The sequence below is a fragment of the Lepeophtheirus salmonis genome, chromosome 3, assembly GCF_016086655.4.
Source record: "Lepeophtheirus salmonis chromosome 3, UVic_Lsal_1.4, whole genome shotgun sequence".
In the NCBI taxonomy this organism is placed as follows: Eukaryota; Metazoa; Arthropoda; class Copepoda; order Siphonostomatoida; family Caligidae; genus Lepeophtheirus; species Lepeophtheirus salmonis.
Genome location: NC_052133.2, coordinates 15,014,769 through 15,032,810, shown reverse-complemented (window position 1 = coordinate 15,032,810; position 18,042 = coordinate 15,014,769).

Here is an 18,042-nt window from a genome sequence, read left to right as displayed (position 1 = left end):
AAGAAAATAAACTAGGGATATGCCGCGAGCTGAATTTTACTACATGAGTATTTTCTAAAAAAAAAAAAAAAATACACGAGGAATTATGAGCTTTACTCGTTACGTGCTTGAACACTTGATACTTGCCCTAAACCTTTTTGATCCCTAAAAACTCTTCACTCAAAATTATTTCCGTATTTAATGTTCCACAGATTAATCCAAAAATGTGTTTAACTTATTTGAATCGTGGTCATAAGCGTAATTCAAAAGTTTATATAGTCAATAAATCAATGTTTTACCATAGTCTGGAACATAACTTGTAACAAATATGGTTTATGTGGCACTGATACTTATTAATATGAATAAAATTAATGATAATTTATGTATAGATGAAATAGAAGGCAAATTAATTCCAAGCAATGTCGAGTTCTCCAGCTAGTCTTTAAAAAATAAAACAAAGATTATTTTTAAAACGAGCTGGGATTATGTGTACACATTGCAGAAAAGTCAACATATTTCTACATTTGAGAAAACATAAATCCTAAATTTTGCTAAGAAAGAAAGTAAGTCTATAAGGATTTACATGTTATAATGGGCTCGAAAAATAAAAAAAAAGAATTCCCTGCTCGACAACTCATACAACTTGAGTGCCAATTTACGAGTTTTGCTCCTTGCACATCACTAAAATTAACACGAACCCCTCTCCGTATCAAGCAATGATATAGGCAGGAATCACTTCTATCTCGATCCAAAATTCTACTCCAAGCCCAACAAGGACTTACTCTTATAACTCTCCAACAAATCCAAAGAGCTACTCTTCGTCTTTTACGTACAAGTAATTAATTTATACTTATTGTCCTCTCGTCAAAAATAAAATAATAGTGATGCCAGGTTTGGTAAATAAAAAAAATATTTTTAAGTAGGAATTACAAAAAGAGCTCTATCTGCAAATTATATATATATATTTTTTAACCTCTGTGAGCTGCATTAACCCTCGACTATACCCTAGATTGGGAAGTGGGCAAAATGAGATGAATAAATAGTCTTGGGGGAAACACGCATGAAACATTGGCTTTAATTTTCAATTCGACAGTTAATAATATAAACATGATTAAATTGATTGATATTTGAATATTTTTATTTACACATTTTATAACTCTAATGACTGATATTTGCTAATTACTTCTGAGCTATCTTTTTGAATTTCGAATCCAGAATGATTATGACAATCCTCATTATTTCAGCAGATTCATTTAAGAAAAACGTACTGGCAGACACACTTGGATCCAAACATCCCAGAAACACAAAGACCCTATGTTTTCAAAAACTCAAATCTTGGAGGCAATCTAATGCAATATGATTCAGTAGACTTCAAAAATGTTCTTCTATTCAGCATTTGATTGCAGATCAATCAACTCGATTAATAGTACTGCAACATTTGCAGTTTTTACAAATGGATGAATCTGTCCATTCCATACACCATTGGTCACGTTTGAAAAGGGGTACTTCACCAGTTAAAATCACAATTATCAAAGTTATAAAATCTTTCCTCGATTACTCCAATTAAGCATTTGATAGATTATTTTATTATTAAATAAATTTTGCAGCCTGAATGAAATTTACTTGCGGGCTAGACTTGGACCCGCAAGCCGCCTCTTGAGAATCCAGAGCCTACATTGTAAAGCCAAAGGTGAAGAGGGAAGCCCAAATTTGTTGGCCCAAAATGGATCACACCTGTCTTTAGTACTACTTTTGTGTTGACGACGTACCACGTAGAATTTATTACAATATTTTAATAGAGACGCAACGTTTTCAGTAAACTAACATAAGTGTACATTTTCTTGCAAGAAAATTGTTTTAAAGTGCTTATAAGTTTGAGGATGAGCTTTTAAGGGAGACGCGGATCAAGAAATGAAAGGAAGAATAACAAATAAAAGATGGCGGGAAATCCATTCAGTGTTTTTCTTTTTCCGACGGTAAAAAAAGAAAGAAAGAGAGAGAGGTGTCGGCGTCGTCAACTCCGCTTTTCCCCCGTAAACGCTTGATTCCTTTCCCTCTAAATGGAACTACAATTTATAAGTAAAATTATAATAACTATATGTGGCCTGTCAACTCAAAAGCAAGCTAGAATGATTTTTCTTAAAAGTGAGTTCTACGACAGCTTATCGTTCATTTCTATCTCAAAGTATGTTGTTGAATCCGTTAGAGGGCGCCACAAATTGCAGTTAAAGTGCCACAATTGAAAAAATTATACATTGCTATTATTTATTTGACAAAGGTTATATCGGGGGCACATTAAGTCCCATAAATCAAATGAAGGTTATAAACTCTAGTTGAATTTCTTGGGTATTTGAGTACAATGGGGATAATTGAACGAAATATATCAATGAAATAGGATGTAAAACAAATAAATGGGACATCCTTGTATTGATTTTTGTTCAAGATTGTTTTGAGGTGAACTCAACACATATCATTATTATGAGTACTGTGTAAACTAAGCGGATCAAAAAAAATAATATATTTCTTCTTGAGGAGCGAGTTCAAATGAAAATAAAAATGTATAATGACGCCACTTCCATAATAAGTGTGAGTCTTTCATCCATTTTCAGACCCCATAATTACATATATGCATTGACTTTTCAGTCAATTATAATAATCATTGTTATTTATTGTTTATTAGTGCTTCTCTCTCTCTCTTGCTTCTTTGATGGAATTATTATTCAATTCATTCTTTATACATTTCCAATGTTTCTTTTTGACAAAAAATAAATATAATTATCGTCCTACCTCCCTACATTAGGGTGTCCCGTCCCATTCAAAATCTGACATGTCCATATTTTTCAATTGGATTTCACAATGCTTCCATGAATATTTTTTTTCTATTTCTCGAGAACGGCGGATCCCAATCTGAGCATTTGCTTGGATTCCCTTATCGATTGTGCGTATCGTTTTTTGTGGAGTTTTGGAGCATCATTATTTCATGGTTCTACCTTGACATTTTGACAAATACTCCTCCAAAAATCAACCTAAAGACTCTATGACAAAGGATACAGGTAATTCGGAGGGGCCCAAAGGGCAATTAGGCATAGTTATACCTTGTCCATTGCTCTACCAAAAATGGACATAATATCTATATTAATTATAAAAGTTAATTAAACTAAAATTTACTTTGAAAATTTCAAATTGCCCAATATGACTAGAGTGGTAAGTATTAGGAAAACAAGTAAAGCAATGAGTTTTTAAAGTGTGTATTTAATTTTATAGTTGAAGCAGGAATTGAAAAGCCATAATCTGTCATTAACAACGAAATTATGCCAGCCGAATCAATGAATCCTAATAACATGAAACACCATTTTTGACTTAGAGAGATAAAAAAGTATTTGGTTAACTTCTATGAAATAAAAAAATAAAGCTTTTTTAAATCCTACAAAATTTGGGTCACCCAAATCTATATATTACGGAAATTGAAAAATATACTTATAATATTTACATAGATGGCGTTTAAGGATGATTCGTTTTTTAAAATCTACGAAAATCAATAACATAATAATAGCAAATGGGTGGGAAATCGGTGCATAAGACAAAGGACTCCCTAATATTAAATCCATTCATTCCATGCCTCATTAGGACACGAGATCCATGTCGTCACGCAAGCTTCCCAATCAATGACCTATAATTACGTCATTGGGGTTTCTTTTATTTATAATATTTTTTGAAGGTCATGAATTAACAAATTTATCATTTTCTTTTTTTATTTTATTTATTATGACATATAGCTAATAGTTTTGTAATTAAGTTTCTCAATTATTGACTGGTCTAATACCGTTATATTTCCTCCTTGAAGGATCTAATTCGGTGTTTGAGATGGTTTTGGGAATAAAATGGCTCACAAAAGGCGTTATCCTACTAAAATAAAAAATTTGCAGTCTATTTTTTTTGGGTCCGTCGAAAATTGTCTGATTGAAATGTTGATAAACTGGGAATAATTACCTGCTATTACTAAATAACCACAACGTACCCATAAAAAAAAGGAAGTCTGGATCGATATCATGATCTAGAATTTTGGTCTGGAAGGATATTTTAATGAACTTTTGATGATATCAATTGTACTTTTAAAAAAATTAACTGTTTTTTTTTTTTTGTTTTTTTGATGACGTCAAACAAAGTTTTATAGAAACTCATAAACTAAAGTGAGATCAATAATACTTACGATGTTCCAGAGTCTGACACCAGTTAAAGAAATAGCTGTCAATGGTTTTCCAACGATTAAATTTTGTTCAACGGTCTGAGACAGATTCTCGACCAAAAATCGTTCCAGAAGGAATCACTTGTAACTGAATCGAAAAGAAGGCATCGTTCGGATATCAACAATATTAGCTACTTCTGAACTCCAATTGATAGGTTGAATGTTAATTTATAGTACATATCAATGTATAATATGTAGTAGAACCCTGAAACTCATCACCCAATTCCTTCTGTAAGTAACATTGAGAAGCGATAATTTGAGTTTCGAATCAATAAGATTTACCTATAAGAAGAAATAACAGAAACAGATTATTTAGCTTAATAAATAGCTATTTATTTATTAAATAGCTTTAATAAATAACGAAAATACAACAAAAACTGAGAACACAGGCTTGGAATGATTTAACACATTACTACACATTTTTATTTAAAATTAAATAGAAAAGTTGTCTTGAATTTATCTTAACTTAAAAAAAAGAATAATGGAAAACGACTGCAAATACAAAGATTGTTTTTATATAATGATTAACAGAAGTGTATAAAATATGTCCTACAACCGGGACTATTCCTAGTGGGTAATCTGAACAGGGTCTTTTATTATTCTTAAAGCTGTTATCATTATTGGAGATAACCCACCTAAGTATAAATGAATAACTAGAGTGTGTGCTTGTGAAAGTCTTTATTAGACGGTACACTTTTAAACTTTTGTTATAGATGTAAATGCTGTTGAATACCCCACCCAAAAATTATACATACATATATGTTGATTTGCTTTTATTGAGCTTGTTCATAATTACCAAATATTAATGTCTATTTATTATTGTATGAGGTATAGAGTTTTATGAATAAATAATTGGGGGTAGGAATTTCGAGATGAGTATTCTCAGAAGTTTCAGCTCTAAAATAAGTCATTTTTCAATTACTTCAGTTTAACCCCTTGGCATAGGACCCAAGTTAGTCCCAAATGGTGCTCCTCTCGAATCCTACTCATACCCAAACAATAGAATTGAGCATCTACATTGGAGTAATTCGTCCTTATCGCCTTTCTAATTGCAGAGTGCGATGTGGGTTTATTTCCTTTCTTATAATCTGATAAAACGACATGCTCCTCATCTCCCTAACATTCTTCGAAATGTCAGGATTACCACGTTCATTTTCAGTTTCTTCTATTTTTAAATACCTACAGGTGTATCACCTATTAATAATCAACTCAAAAAGGCTCTAAACTCTTGTTCTCATAAATCAGAATGAAAAGTCTTTTTAAAAAAATGAATCATATATGTTACAGCCTGGGCTGCCAGTGAACTTGACCACAAAACCATAGACTTAACTATTTAAAACTTATTTATAAATAATACAATGGTTTATTTTCTTATCTTTATTCATGAACTTTCTGAAGATATTTACAAATGATCGACTGCAGATAAACGGTCCTCTATTGATCATAAATATACTTTTCTCTATATTCATATATACAATTAAAGGCAAATGTACAGCTAATGGAATAATAGATGCTTCTGAAATGCTGGGGTTTTATGATACTTTAGGATCTAGCAACCTTATCTTTCCAATTACCCCATTTATGTATATCAAATATGAAATATATCTAATATTTGATTACATAGCTCTTCTTGGAAGTTAAACAACCATTTTATCAAAAGGTTATTTATCAAATGGGATTATGGCATTCCTCTAAGATAAACTTCATTCATATTTTTACAATTGCTTTGATTATTCAGATCATTTTCTGACAGTTCGACTGACGGCAGTATTTGATCTTTAACAAAGAAACTCAAAAAATTTTATACTCCAATGATATCATCATATACAAAACATGTATTCCAAAATGTTTTGACTTAAATTCAATGATAAGCTTGTTTACCCTTTGCACAAGCATACGGCAGAAATTGTAGAATAGGTTTGGTTCTACAATCGCTTAACGCTTTGAAAATTCCCTTTGCACCTTAATGCAATAAACATACACTTTAAAGAAGGTTTCAAACGTGTATTTAATAAATAGCACAAGACTGTATCAACTATTATAGATACTTGAATCAAATAAGGAAATAACAGTTAATTGTAATTACTCTTTGAGGGCTTATTATATAAAAAACCCCTGAAATATAAACACTTTCAAAACTAAAAACCCAAGAACCCAAGATGATAGGTAAAACCCAATATCTGGATGGGAAACCCAAGCACTAGCATACATGGTTACACCACGAAAATGAAGGGTTAAAACCCACCCAACAACAATAACAATCCCAACTAGTAGGACATGACGAAAGCACATACATTATTTTGTTATTACAAGTTACATGAGTCTGGTCGGTTTTAAAAGATTTCTCGCTCTTTTTAGAGTACAGTATTTACATGTATTCATCCATTAAATACGAAAGGGGACGAATATAATTATGTAGATGACTTGAAATCAAACTGTATTTTACGTACCTATAAATAGATAAACACAGATTTATTTATTTTAAAGTTAAAAGATAAGTAAAATTAACATAAAAAAGCTATAGAATCAAAACAGAAAGAATTGTTTATATAGACCTACAATATAGTATATACTTGAAAGTAGTGTTGGATTCCTTGGAGTTCGATGCATTCCGAGAAATTGAATATTGAGTGAAGTTTAGTTCGTTTTCGAGAAGAGTTGAGTTGTCAGACAAAGGAAAATATATTTTCATTGAATTAATAGAATCAACAATTAAGTCAGATTGATTAGCCAATTAAGGCAGTCAAATATCAATCAAATATTGTAGGGGATTTAACAAAAATATGTATTTCTATAAAAGAAAATTATTTTAAAAAGTTGTATCTATATAATCACAACAAATCAAATATTAAATTAATTTAGGTTGCCATTTTGTAAAGCTATTAATATCTCAGTCCAATCACTACCAATTACAAAAGACAGCAAAATTGATGTATTTCTCATCGGGTAAGACCCACATTTATTATTGTTATACATATAGGTCATACAACCCGAAAATGATCATTAAAACCTTCAATGGTAATAGGTTTGGCCTTTAAAGCCTTTTTTTTAACAATGACGTTCTAAGAGTATTGTTACCATTCAAAACCATATTTCGAAGAGAAATAACTATGTAGATGAAAATGAAAGCTCATAAAAATTGGTTAAAACATTCAATCATACAAAAGATAAATTATATTGATTACAGTTTGTACAAAATATGGCTTTAAAGGCCAAACATAGTGCTTTTGATAGTTTAAATGGTCATTTTCGTATTCTATGATTTAAATCACAATCATAAACGTGGGGAAAATTTAAGAAGTGGGGAAAATTTATGGGGCATAGTGTTATATTTATAGTCTGTAAGCATAAAACAAGGCTTGAAACAAAGCCATCGTTTAGAACCTTTATTTGATTTACGAACCATATACATGTTGTCCCTGATATGACTTTTCAACTATATAAATCTATCAATTTTTCATTCTTGTTGTTCATTTGTTGATATAAATTATGGATGATTTGTCGAAGAATAAAAAAGAAGTAATCAAAATTCATTTATGAGAAGAATCATTCTAGCTTGCTTTTGTGTTGACGGAACATCTTTTGGAGAAGTTGGTAGATGTTTTTTTCCATCACCGTTACATCACCTCAATGAATCTTGTGACCATTCAATGCGTTACAAATATACTCAAATCCATCACTACTTAAAAGTAAGTTAATATGAATGCAGCGTAACCAACCCCTTTTATAAACTACTTAATGTGTGACTCATATTATACAGGGTGTGTAACGTATTTTCCCCTTTCCTTTCTGTTACACCGAAGTTTTTTTCTCTTCTTTCTTATTTTACAATCATTTTCTTAAAACAAAGTGTTTACATTTACGCGAAAAAGAAAACGATATTTTTTTATGATTATGATTATTTTTTATTTAAAGAAGCACACTTTATCATCACAAGAAGTAAATCCTTTGATATCCTTAAAAAAAAAAAAGGAACAGATATGTATTTTCTAAAGAGTTGAATTATAAAGTAAATAAATATTTATAAAACATTTCCGTTCCACTTTTCAATACATCATTGTTAATTAGGGGGGGTTGTTTTCATTTTGGTGTTATTTCGATTACGGTTTTTGTAGACAAGTTGTCAAGGTGTAGCTTCATAAGCTGCGTACAAAATTTCATTGTTCTAAAAGGTCATCCGTAGGTGACACATATCGATCAAAGTTTGAAAAAAAAAAGCAAAGAGTATTTACTTAATCAATAAAGATAACCATAAAGGATTATTCTATATTTTGCTAAAATTCATTTCTCTAGACATTTATCTAATCTATAAAATATATAAGTAAAGTTTTTTTCTAAACGGATTCTATGGAACAAAAAAAAGAGAAGTTAAATTTTGATGGACGGGCTATAGAGAGTTTTTAAATGACGTCACAATTTTGATGTCGTACATTTGGGGGGCGTAGCTAACTAAGTTTTATAACAATGGTAGGCCCTTTTTTATTTATATTTAGGAAAATATAGAATTGCTGGATGTCAAAACAAGAATACCAATAAAAGAATTGACGTAAACCTTGCCATCTATAATTCTTTTGTTGTAGATATTTTTCTCGAATTATCTTACTTTTCTCGTCCCTAACTCATGTAAAGACATGTAGCCATTTTTAGGGATCTTCAGTACATATTACTTCAATTAAAATCTATTCAACGCAAATTATTAAGCCTTTTTTTTATTCATAGAGCACTTTGATGGAGCTCTATCAATGTTTGTTGGAAATTTGTTCATTTTACATTGTAAAAATATCACCTTTGAGCCTCCAAGATGGCGTCTCTTTCAGTTATGATTTGAGCGAAAATTATTTATATGCGTATAGACAGTGTCAGGAATCCTCATAGTGGTTTGTCTCACCACAGCCAACTGTCTCTTCATAACTAAGTGGAAGTCAGTCTTTTTGCCTGATATTATACTAATGCTTCTTCGTCAATCTATGAATGTTCTCGAATATGAATAATTCATCATGTGTAATGATTTTATAATTGATAGCGGGTAATAAAGGGATTATCACTTCTCCCATTCGAACCAGAGTCGTGTTTGTTTATTTTTCTTTTATCTCAGTATTTATTAAATTGGTGATAGGTATTATTAGATCAGCGGAAAATAATTTAGCCATTTTTTCCAATTTGTCACTTTTTCTTCATTTTGTTTTCCGGTCATTTTTCCTCTCCCATTATTTCCTAAAGTCGTATAGACAATTTATTCCTAAAATCTTTGCATATTACAATCTTTAAACCTCAACAACTCTTCCCGTCAAAATAAAAAGGTTTTGTGATTTTAAATTATTCTTGTTTGTAGGAGTGAAAAAGCCATGATAAATTAAAATTTTGAATCACGAAAACTACTAACGTGCCATTTCCTCTCCACCAAGCAATAGATATTTTGTCTTTACGTTATTATTTGATACTTTTCTCCATAGAATCACTTTAAAAAATAATTTATTAATATTTTTTTGTAGGTTAAGGATAACATTTATCAAATTAATTTTATGCGAAATCAAGAATAATATTTTATTTTTAATCCTAGGATATTCTTAAAAAAAGAGGGACATCATCGTTTATTAAATATGAAACATTTCCATTTAACTTTTCAATAAATAATTGTAGTATAGTTACTCTAAGATAATAATCATCTGTTTAACAAAAAAAAAATAGATTCGATAAGGATCAGAAAGACAAAAACCTTTTTAAGAAGAAAAGGAAGAAGTGAGAGGGAGGGAGGGAGAAAAAAAGAAGAAAAGAAGAATTTAAAAAAGGAGAAAAATGGTCCAAAAAGGAAAAGAGGAAAAACATCTGTTTTGTTTTTGTTCTGATTCTTTTTTCGAATGTTTATTTACTTTTTTTCTCCTTCTAATTCTTCTCAAAAAGAAATTGCTTACTCCATAATATAGTAGTATACAGACTTGAGACTGTACACTTTTTTACTTCTTCTAAAAAGTATATCTTTTTGTTTTTTTGCCCATAAAAAAAGGCAGATGCAAGTTGTATATATATCGTAGATGTAATATACAAAAACATTTCAAGTCTTTGTACGTACTTGATGAAACAATCATTAAATTAAATATTATTTGATGTGTATTGTAAACAAATTTACCCACTATTAGGTATTTATAGATCTTTGAAAAGTTACTTCTTCAACATTATTAAGTAATTTTTATTGTATATCTGTGGACAGCAATGGAAGAATCGGTAGAGTTCATCCATAGAATGAAGAGAGTAGTACTCATAAGATTATCGGGGGATCATCATTTTATTTCCAAAAAAGAGAACCCTTTGCCATGAGTTTTAATATTTTGAAGTAGTTGAATTCTTGGCAAACGTTCATTTTAGTGATTTCAATTTTAAGTATAAATCCAGCGAGAATTTGTGGAACAGAACGCTAAATCCTATTTTTAGCGGACATGTTGGATTCAGTTCACATGGCTGGTTATAAGTGTAAGTTCTGGAGTTATTAGTGTAAGTTCTGGAGTTATTAGTGTAAGTATTTGGAGTAGAAATAGTTGTCATTTCGATCTATATCATTGCTAGATACGGTGTGGGATTTATGTTCATTTTCTTTGTCCCATAGCTGCTCGTAGCTAATTTAATACAAAGTCATGACAGCTAAGCTGCTCTCTTCCAAAACATTTTTTAAATTTTAAGGGTCGCCACGTTCATTTTCCGTTTCTTTTTTTAACATACCGGCGTTTCATATATTATTTGAATCTTTGATAATAGATAAAAGGAGAAATACTTGAGTAATATACATTCTAGATAAACACCTCCAATTTTAAACTTAAGGTATTTTGTCTCTTCGAAAGAGGTTATGGTAATCCTTCAACAGCTGAAATGACGTTGTTAGTCACTACGTCATTTCAATTGTTGTAGTTAGTAACTACGTCAGTTCAACTGACGTAGTTACCATAAAAGGCCGGTAAGGACCGGTTCTAGGACTGCCAAAATTTATTAGGGAGGGAACGGTATCCTCCAGGCCTCTTACAAACTCCAGATTGGGATTTAGTCGAAGGATTTTTCTACACATATTTATGAAGAAAATAATTCATTTTTGTAATGGTACAGGTCTTGGTCTAGTTTAGATGAGGCAGACAAAAATATGTGTGAAAACCCTTCTCTACTCCCATGTTAATAATGTTCGTTTACAATCCCTTGCATACTACAACGCTTCCATAATTGACAACTCCTTCAAATGGAACAATGTGAATTGTTTTTTTTTTTTCTTTTTGCAAATGGTTCTGAATGAACTAAAGGACAGATACCACCTCCATAATTAAAATCTCATTTAGTGAGTGAAAAAACAAAAAAGTGATTGTGGGAGGATTTCCCTCTGTAGAATTGTTTGTTTTATTGTTTGGTGATTACCTTACTCAAAGGTGTGAAACCAAGATCATTTCCGGAGAACATATGTCGTAATGAAACGTTTACAGCACTATGGATAAATAGCTAGTCGTTAAATTCACAAATACAAATTAAATTTGTGAAATTGTGTGTATTTAAATAAATAAATATATATACAATTTCAACTCCCGTTATTCTCTACTTCCTAAACCTCCCCCAAAAATAGAATGGTTTATAAAATGTAAGAACAGCTGATCATCATCAACCAGGAGGGTCTTTCACACAAATATATCCTTAAATAAGTTAAAATCCCCTCTGTTCTAATTTTCTAGCTGTCATATGGAAACATCTAAAGGTTTTTAATAAGAACCCATTAGTTACTCAACAATTCCTCACAAAACGTTTTTCTAAAACAAACATATATTTGCAAATGTTAAGGTGGTCTGAAAAGTTTCCAACCTAATAAAGATACAAGCCTTTTTTCTGAATTTTTATTTTACAAGATAGTTTGGTTGTAACTCTACACAATTCTCCCTCCGATGCTCCCATCTCTGTCCATATAGTACTAGATGTTTTTCTCTGCAAAATAATTGTTCACAAAACACTTATTACTTCTTGCTCAATTACTCCGAGTTGGATTGACTTAGAGTCGTCAAACTTTAACAAAACAAGCCTTTATATGTCTGTTATTGTTTGAATCTATTCTAATGTTAACCTTTTGAAAACAAATATTTAGTGGCTTGATTTGGAGTCGAAAACGAAGACTCCCGACTCGACATGGAATCAAAAGTTATTTCAACTTTGTTACTGGATTATTTTCCTTTCTGAGGACTTGAACAAAACACGATAAAAATATTCAAGAGCTTTGACTTGTGAGCATAGACTTGAGACACAAATTGGACTTGCAGAAGATAGTTTTTCCCAATCTCTGTTTCTAACTCGAATCCTAGCTGAGTCGCAATTTATTTCACTTTGAGTGCAAAGTTGTAGCTTAATTAGACTTAAATGCTATCCTCAGATAAACATAAAATAAAATCGAGGGTTGAGGGCCAAATTATTTTAACTAAAAAATTACAAATATTTGTTTTATTATTATTGTCTTACTCTTATCTCTAGTTATTACCTTTATGTCATCCTAGAAGTATAATATCCTATGTTAATAATCAAAAACAGAGAAATTCAGGTTGTTGAAATGAATTTATCAGATATATTTAATCGTAAAATTTGAAAAAAAACCATTATTGTTCATAATAAAAGAATGGACTGTCCATACTTAATTCTGCAAGGAAAATATTTGAGTTACGACAATGCGTCTATCACCACAAGGAAAGATCAATGGTACATAAATAATAATTTGTAATATCGTATCGAATCAAATTCAAGTGTGAATCTTTTATCTTCTGAATTACCAGTTTAATGTACGATTCGGCTCAGAGTCCGCAGCTCTACTTTAACACAGTGGTACGGTTGCCACAGATGGTACGTTTGGGCGTAACTGGGAAAGTTGGTCGGACAATTGTGCAAAATGGGGAGGGGGTGGGGATCAAATTCCTTTGAACAATATTAGATGTATATTTTCAAATAAATATTATAATTTATTTTATATAACAAAATTGCAAAATTTTAAATACTAAGATCTTGATATTTTAGTAGGAAATGTAAAAAGTTTGAGAACCACTCACCGGCAAATTATAAATTGGAGACGTCATTATCAGAGGCGTCTGCTTGATTTTTTTCCGGGGCATGGGAGCCTGACCGTTGAACTTTTTTGACTGATTTTTTTTTTATAAATACCAAATTTGCCAAATTTTAGATTTGAAATTTTTCAGAAAAGAATAAATACCCACGAACGAATAACAACTTCTTTTAAAAAAGAGAAATGGAGAGTATTTTTTTTCTTTCATTTCAATACCTAAACAGTAATTAAGATCTATTGTCGTAGCAAAAATACCCCAATGCGTGGTCGTGTTCTTTACGCTTGTATTTGTATATTCTTTTCACATATATGTCTACGGTAAACGGCAATAAATTATAACGAACTAAAAAACTAAACTATAAAACTATCCAATCACTCCTGGGCCACTGAAACCACTGCCATCCTAATATAAACAAAATCCAATAGACATTCTTAAGAAATGAGATAATGAATGACCGATAATAATTAATTGATTGTAATCATTTATAAAACGTGTTTGTACGATTATTTGTCATCAAATTAATTACAATACAATAGACTCTTTGTAATGTAATTGTGTGTACTATTTTCTTCCATTTGTGGTAAATTAACTCAAAAACAATCTTGAAGGAAAACTAAGAAATATACAAACTTTTTATATATACATATATAGTATCCAACATTTCATAGACATATTTTGATCATTTAAAGGTTGATCATTCAAATTTTTGGGATGAGATGAGATACCCAAGGAAGTTAACTATACTTTAAAGCCTTCATTTGATTTATGGAACTTAATTTGATCCCGATATGACATTTTTACTTATTTAATTTGCAATTTACGGTGCGTACCAATAGTTAAAAAGTATAGCTTGTTGACAGAAATTGATAATAATAATTTGTCAAAAATACAAATGTAATCCTGACTTCTTTTTTTTAATAGAAAAACCTTCTAGCCTGCTTTTGTGTCAATGAGCCACAATTTGACGTTCCATCTCATATCCCAACCACATGGGCCATTTGAAACATATATGGATTAATCATTAAAAGTCAACAAAGACAATGTATTAAATAAGTACTATGGTATTTGCGGTTATTTGTGTAGATCTTTATAAATAGTAATGTGTCGACTTGACTCAATTTAGTCAAACCGAGTCGATAAATTAGAAAAGGAAAAAAAAGGCGAGATAATTAGGGGATAAACTACTCATTTATTAACATTAGTGATGGAATGATTAATCGGAATCGTGAATCGGAGAATCGGGTGTTTTTTGTGGAATTGGCATCTGGAAAATAATGTTTAATTTGCAATTCCGATTCTTATAAGGAACTTTTGCTTTTTACTAGAACATTTAATGCAACTGGCTCTGAGGACCATCAAGGAATTGACAACTACACAAAAGTGGCTCTATTACAGAATACCTACATCATTAATTTATACGAATAAATCGAATAACGAGGATGGAGTATAAATTTCACATTCTGTAGCGAGAAAATAGAAACGTCAGTACACATTATCTACGAGTTTGATTTGGTACAAATGTGTAAAGTAAAAATAAAATAAAATCTAAAAGTCTCGACGTCAGAAACTGATTGGGAATCCGAACGAACGAATCCGAATCTTCCCAGGGCTTTTAAAGTGGAGGCCATCATCAGCAAAGTACAGGCTTACTCTCGCAGATGCAACAAGAAACCAATTCCCACACATTTGAAAGGTGTTGTAGCAAATTTATCCAACAATGTTCGTTAATAAGGACTTTTAGGTCCTTGTATTTAAAAAATAAATAAAAAAAGCTGTGTTTTTTGTGTCGTTTTCCCCATTATTATTGTTTTTTTAACCCTTGTCAGACATGTATAAAATAACCAACAATTAAAATTTTAGAAAAATACTTTGTTTGTGCTGCTATATGAGAATTATAAATTCATAAAAATGGGAGGATCAAGCCCCCCTCCAGTTGTGCGGCCACTGACAAAACACTTCTTCAAAATGTTAATATGACAAAAGGCATTCATTATAATACATATGATCTGAGTGAGACTCATCTCTCGATGCAATCAATTTAATTGATATTGAGCATTGATATTATTTCATCTGAAAAAGAGACTAGAAAAGTCGTACAAAATGGAGAGAGAAATGACATGGATTAATGAGGTTCATTTGGCTTAATTACTCTCATGTTGTTGTTGTTGTTTTTCTTCATGTGTGCTTAGAATTTTCAAAAAGCATTTGTATACGTACAAGACGCGTTCTGTTGTTGTTGCTGTCGTCGCCAGGGATTGAATTATTAAAGTGAAGAGAGAAGCCGAAGAAGCAAAAGAAGCCTCCATGACCTTTATTGACCTTGAGAACAAAAACTCCACATCATCAATAGGAACAAGGCGGTATTCTTGGAGTAGATTTAAAGACTTGATAAGAAAAAGGAGGATACAAATTCATAGAGTACATATATTTGATGGAGAATATTCTCTTTTTTTTTGTATGTAGTATGGAGCAAAGTGCGGACTCCAGTCGCAAGAGTGGGAGATCAGTAACATTAGAGCCTTTTCATGTGATATCAGAGTTGTTGATGTCAGCTATTTTGGGGGCCTTATCAATCAAGTTTTATAGCAATGAAAATACATATTGGATGTCAAAATGGGACTAACAAATAAAATGACTAAATCCTTAACACAAAAAATCTATCCCTCTATTGCCTAGTTTTATTATATATTCGATCCTACAATGAACTAAATTATTTCCATGTTGTAGATACAAATTAACTATTATATTGGAAACAATTCGATATTTTTCTCTAACCGCCCTACTTTTCTCCTCCTTAATCTTTCAAAAAAGTAAATTTCTAGCCATTTTTAGTACATATTACTTTGACTATATTCAAATATCATTATTTATCATTGGCATCAAGTAGTATTCAATTCAAGTGTTAAGTCTTACTTTATTCATAAAGCCATTTGATGAAGTTTAATTTAGATTTATTAGAAATTTGTCCATTTTATATAGTAAAAAAAAAACCAACTTTGAGCCTAAAAGATGGTATCTCCTTCAATAATGATGCAATTTATGACATTAGTGAAAATTCTTTGTTGCAACACGGCATGGTTGAATCATGCATTTTTTCTCGAACATCAAACAAGCAATAGTCACTCAATTTATATCACAGTTCTCTAACATAATACAGATGGTTGTTTTAAAAAAATCAATCATTTGTGTTAACTTTTCATCACAGTTGACTTTTTCGTGGAAAAGTAATTTTTTGGAGAAAAAATATTTCTTCTATAATGAAGTCAGTTTTTGATTGTTCCCCCTAATTTGTATCATTTGAACTATTCCACTGTTGCCATCACTGGAGGAGCTTGTACCCCGCCCCCCCCCATCCCTCACAATCAAGGAATTTTTGTCGTTACTAACATTAAATTATCTCTTGTTTGGAAATTTTTCAAAATATCAAAAGGGATAAAAATTTTTTTTTTTTAAATTTGTTAAAATTTACGCAATCTAATCTACAATTATAAAATGTCCCCCCAAAAAAAAAACTGTGAAAATTTTTGCAATTTTCTGCATTGTTTATTTTACAATTATAAATCAAGCATGTTTTTGGACAAAACTTGGCCCTGAAGAAGTTAGTTGGAGTGACTTTCTCAAATCTATGATAACGATCTTATCATATCTTAATCTGCTATAAACGCATTGATTATTGATAATTTAAAATCTCAAAAGATTATTTATTTATACAAAATATAAAACCTATTTCAAACATAAATTTAATTTTTAATGCAGCTGTCCCTGACAATGTTGCTACTTTAAATCAAACAATACATACATAATGGGTATGTTCTTCAATTTTCCTATTGTTTCAAATTGAAAAGACAGCTGTCCCTGGCTACAGGGCAGTTGCAAAATTTAATTAGTTGCATTCAAATGTTATTTGCAAAAAAAAAACTGTTGAGTGATATTGTGCGCTACTTTAAATCAAACAATACATACATATATGGATATGTTCTTCTAAAATTTAGCAACCAGTAAAATCAATAACCTTTCAATAAAACTTTTTTATATAGAAAATACATTTATTAAAAACATTACAGTAGGAAAGGGAAGATTTATTCTTATATTTAAAAAAAATCTCTCAGGGATAATTACCATCAATGCCCCTCTAAAAATATCATTTATGATAACTGCCTCCTCAGAACTTGGGACTCCAATTCAAATCACACGTCTTAAGTCTATTAAAAATCCGATTCATTGAGACTCAAATTGAAAAGACTTGCCAATCAATCAATCAATCAAAATGGACTATCCTTCTAGCAAAGTCTCAAAACTTGACTCCGATTCGTAAATATAGGATTGCCTTGATCCAGTGGAGCCTGATTTTTTTTAGTTATCTCAATAAAAAATGTCCTTCTATCTAAAAAAAAAAAAAATGACATAATTTTCGAGGGGAAAAAAATAATTAATTCCCATTAAAAAAAAAAAATTGTTATGCGTTTAAATTTATTCTCTTCAGTAAAATTATAATCGAAAAGTTGAAAAAAAAAACAGTTTATCGTCCCTTCTAAAAAAATTATTTGTCAAACTCGGCATTTATAAAAAACAAAACAAAAAACTCTTTTGTCAAAATCGTCAAAAAAATCCAATGGCCCCAGGCAACCCTAATGAATAGTGTTGTGTCGGTTCTTATTTATTTGGTCCAGTTCTGTCCAGAATTTGGACGGGGTGTATCGGCCTTTGGGATCAGTCTTTCAGACAGCTGGTCCTTTGGACTATAAATACAGG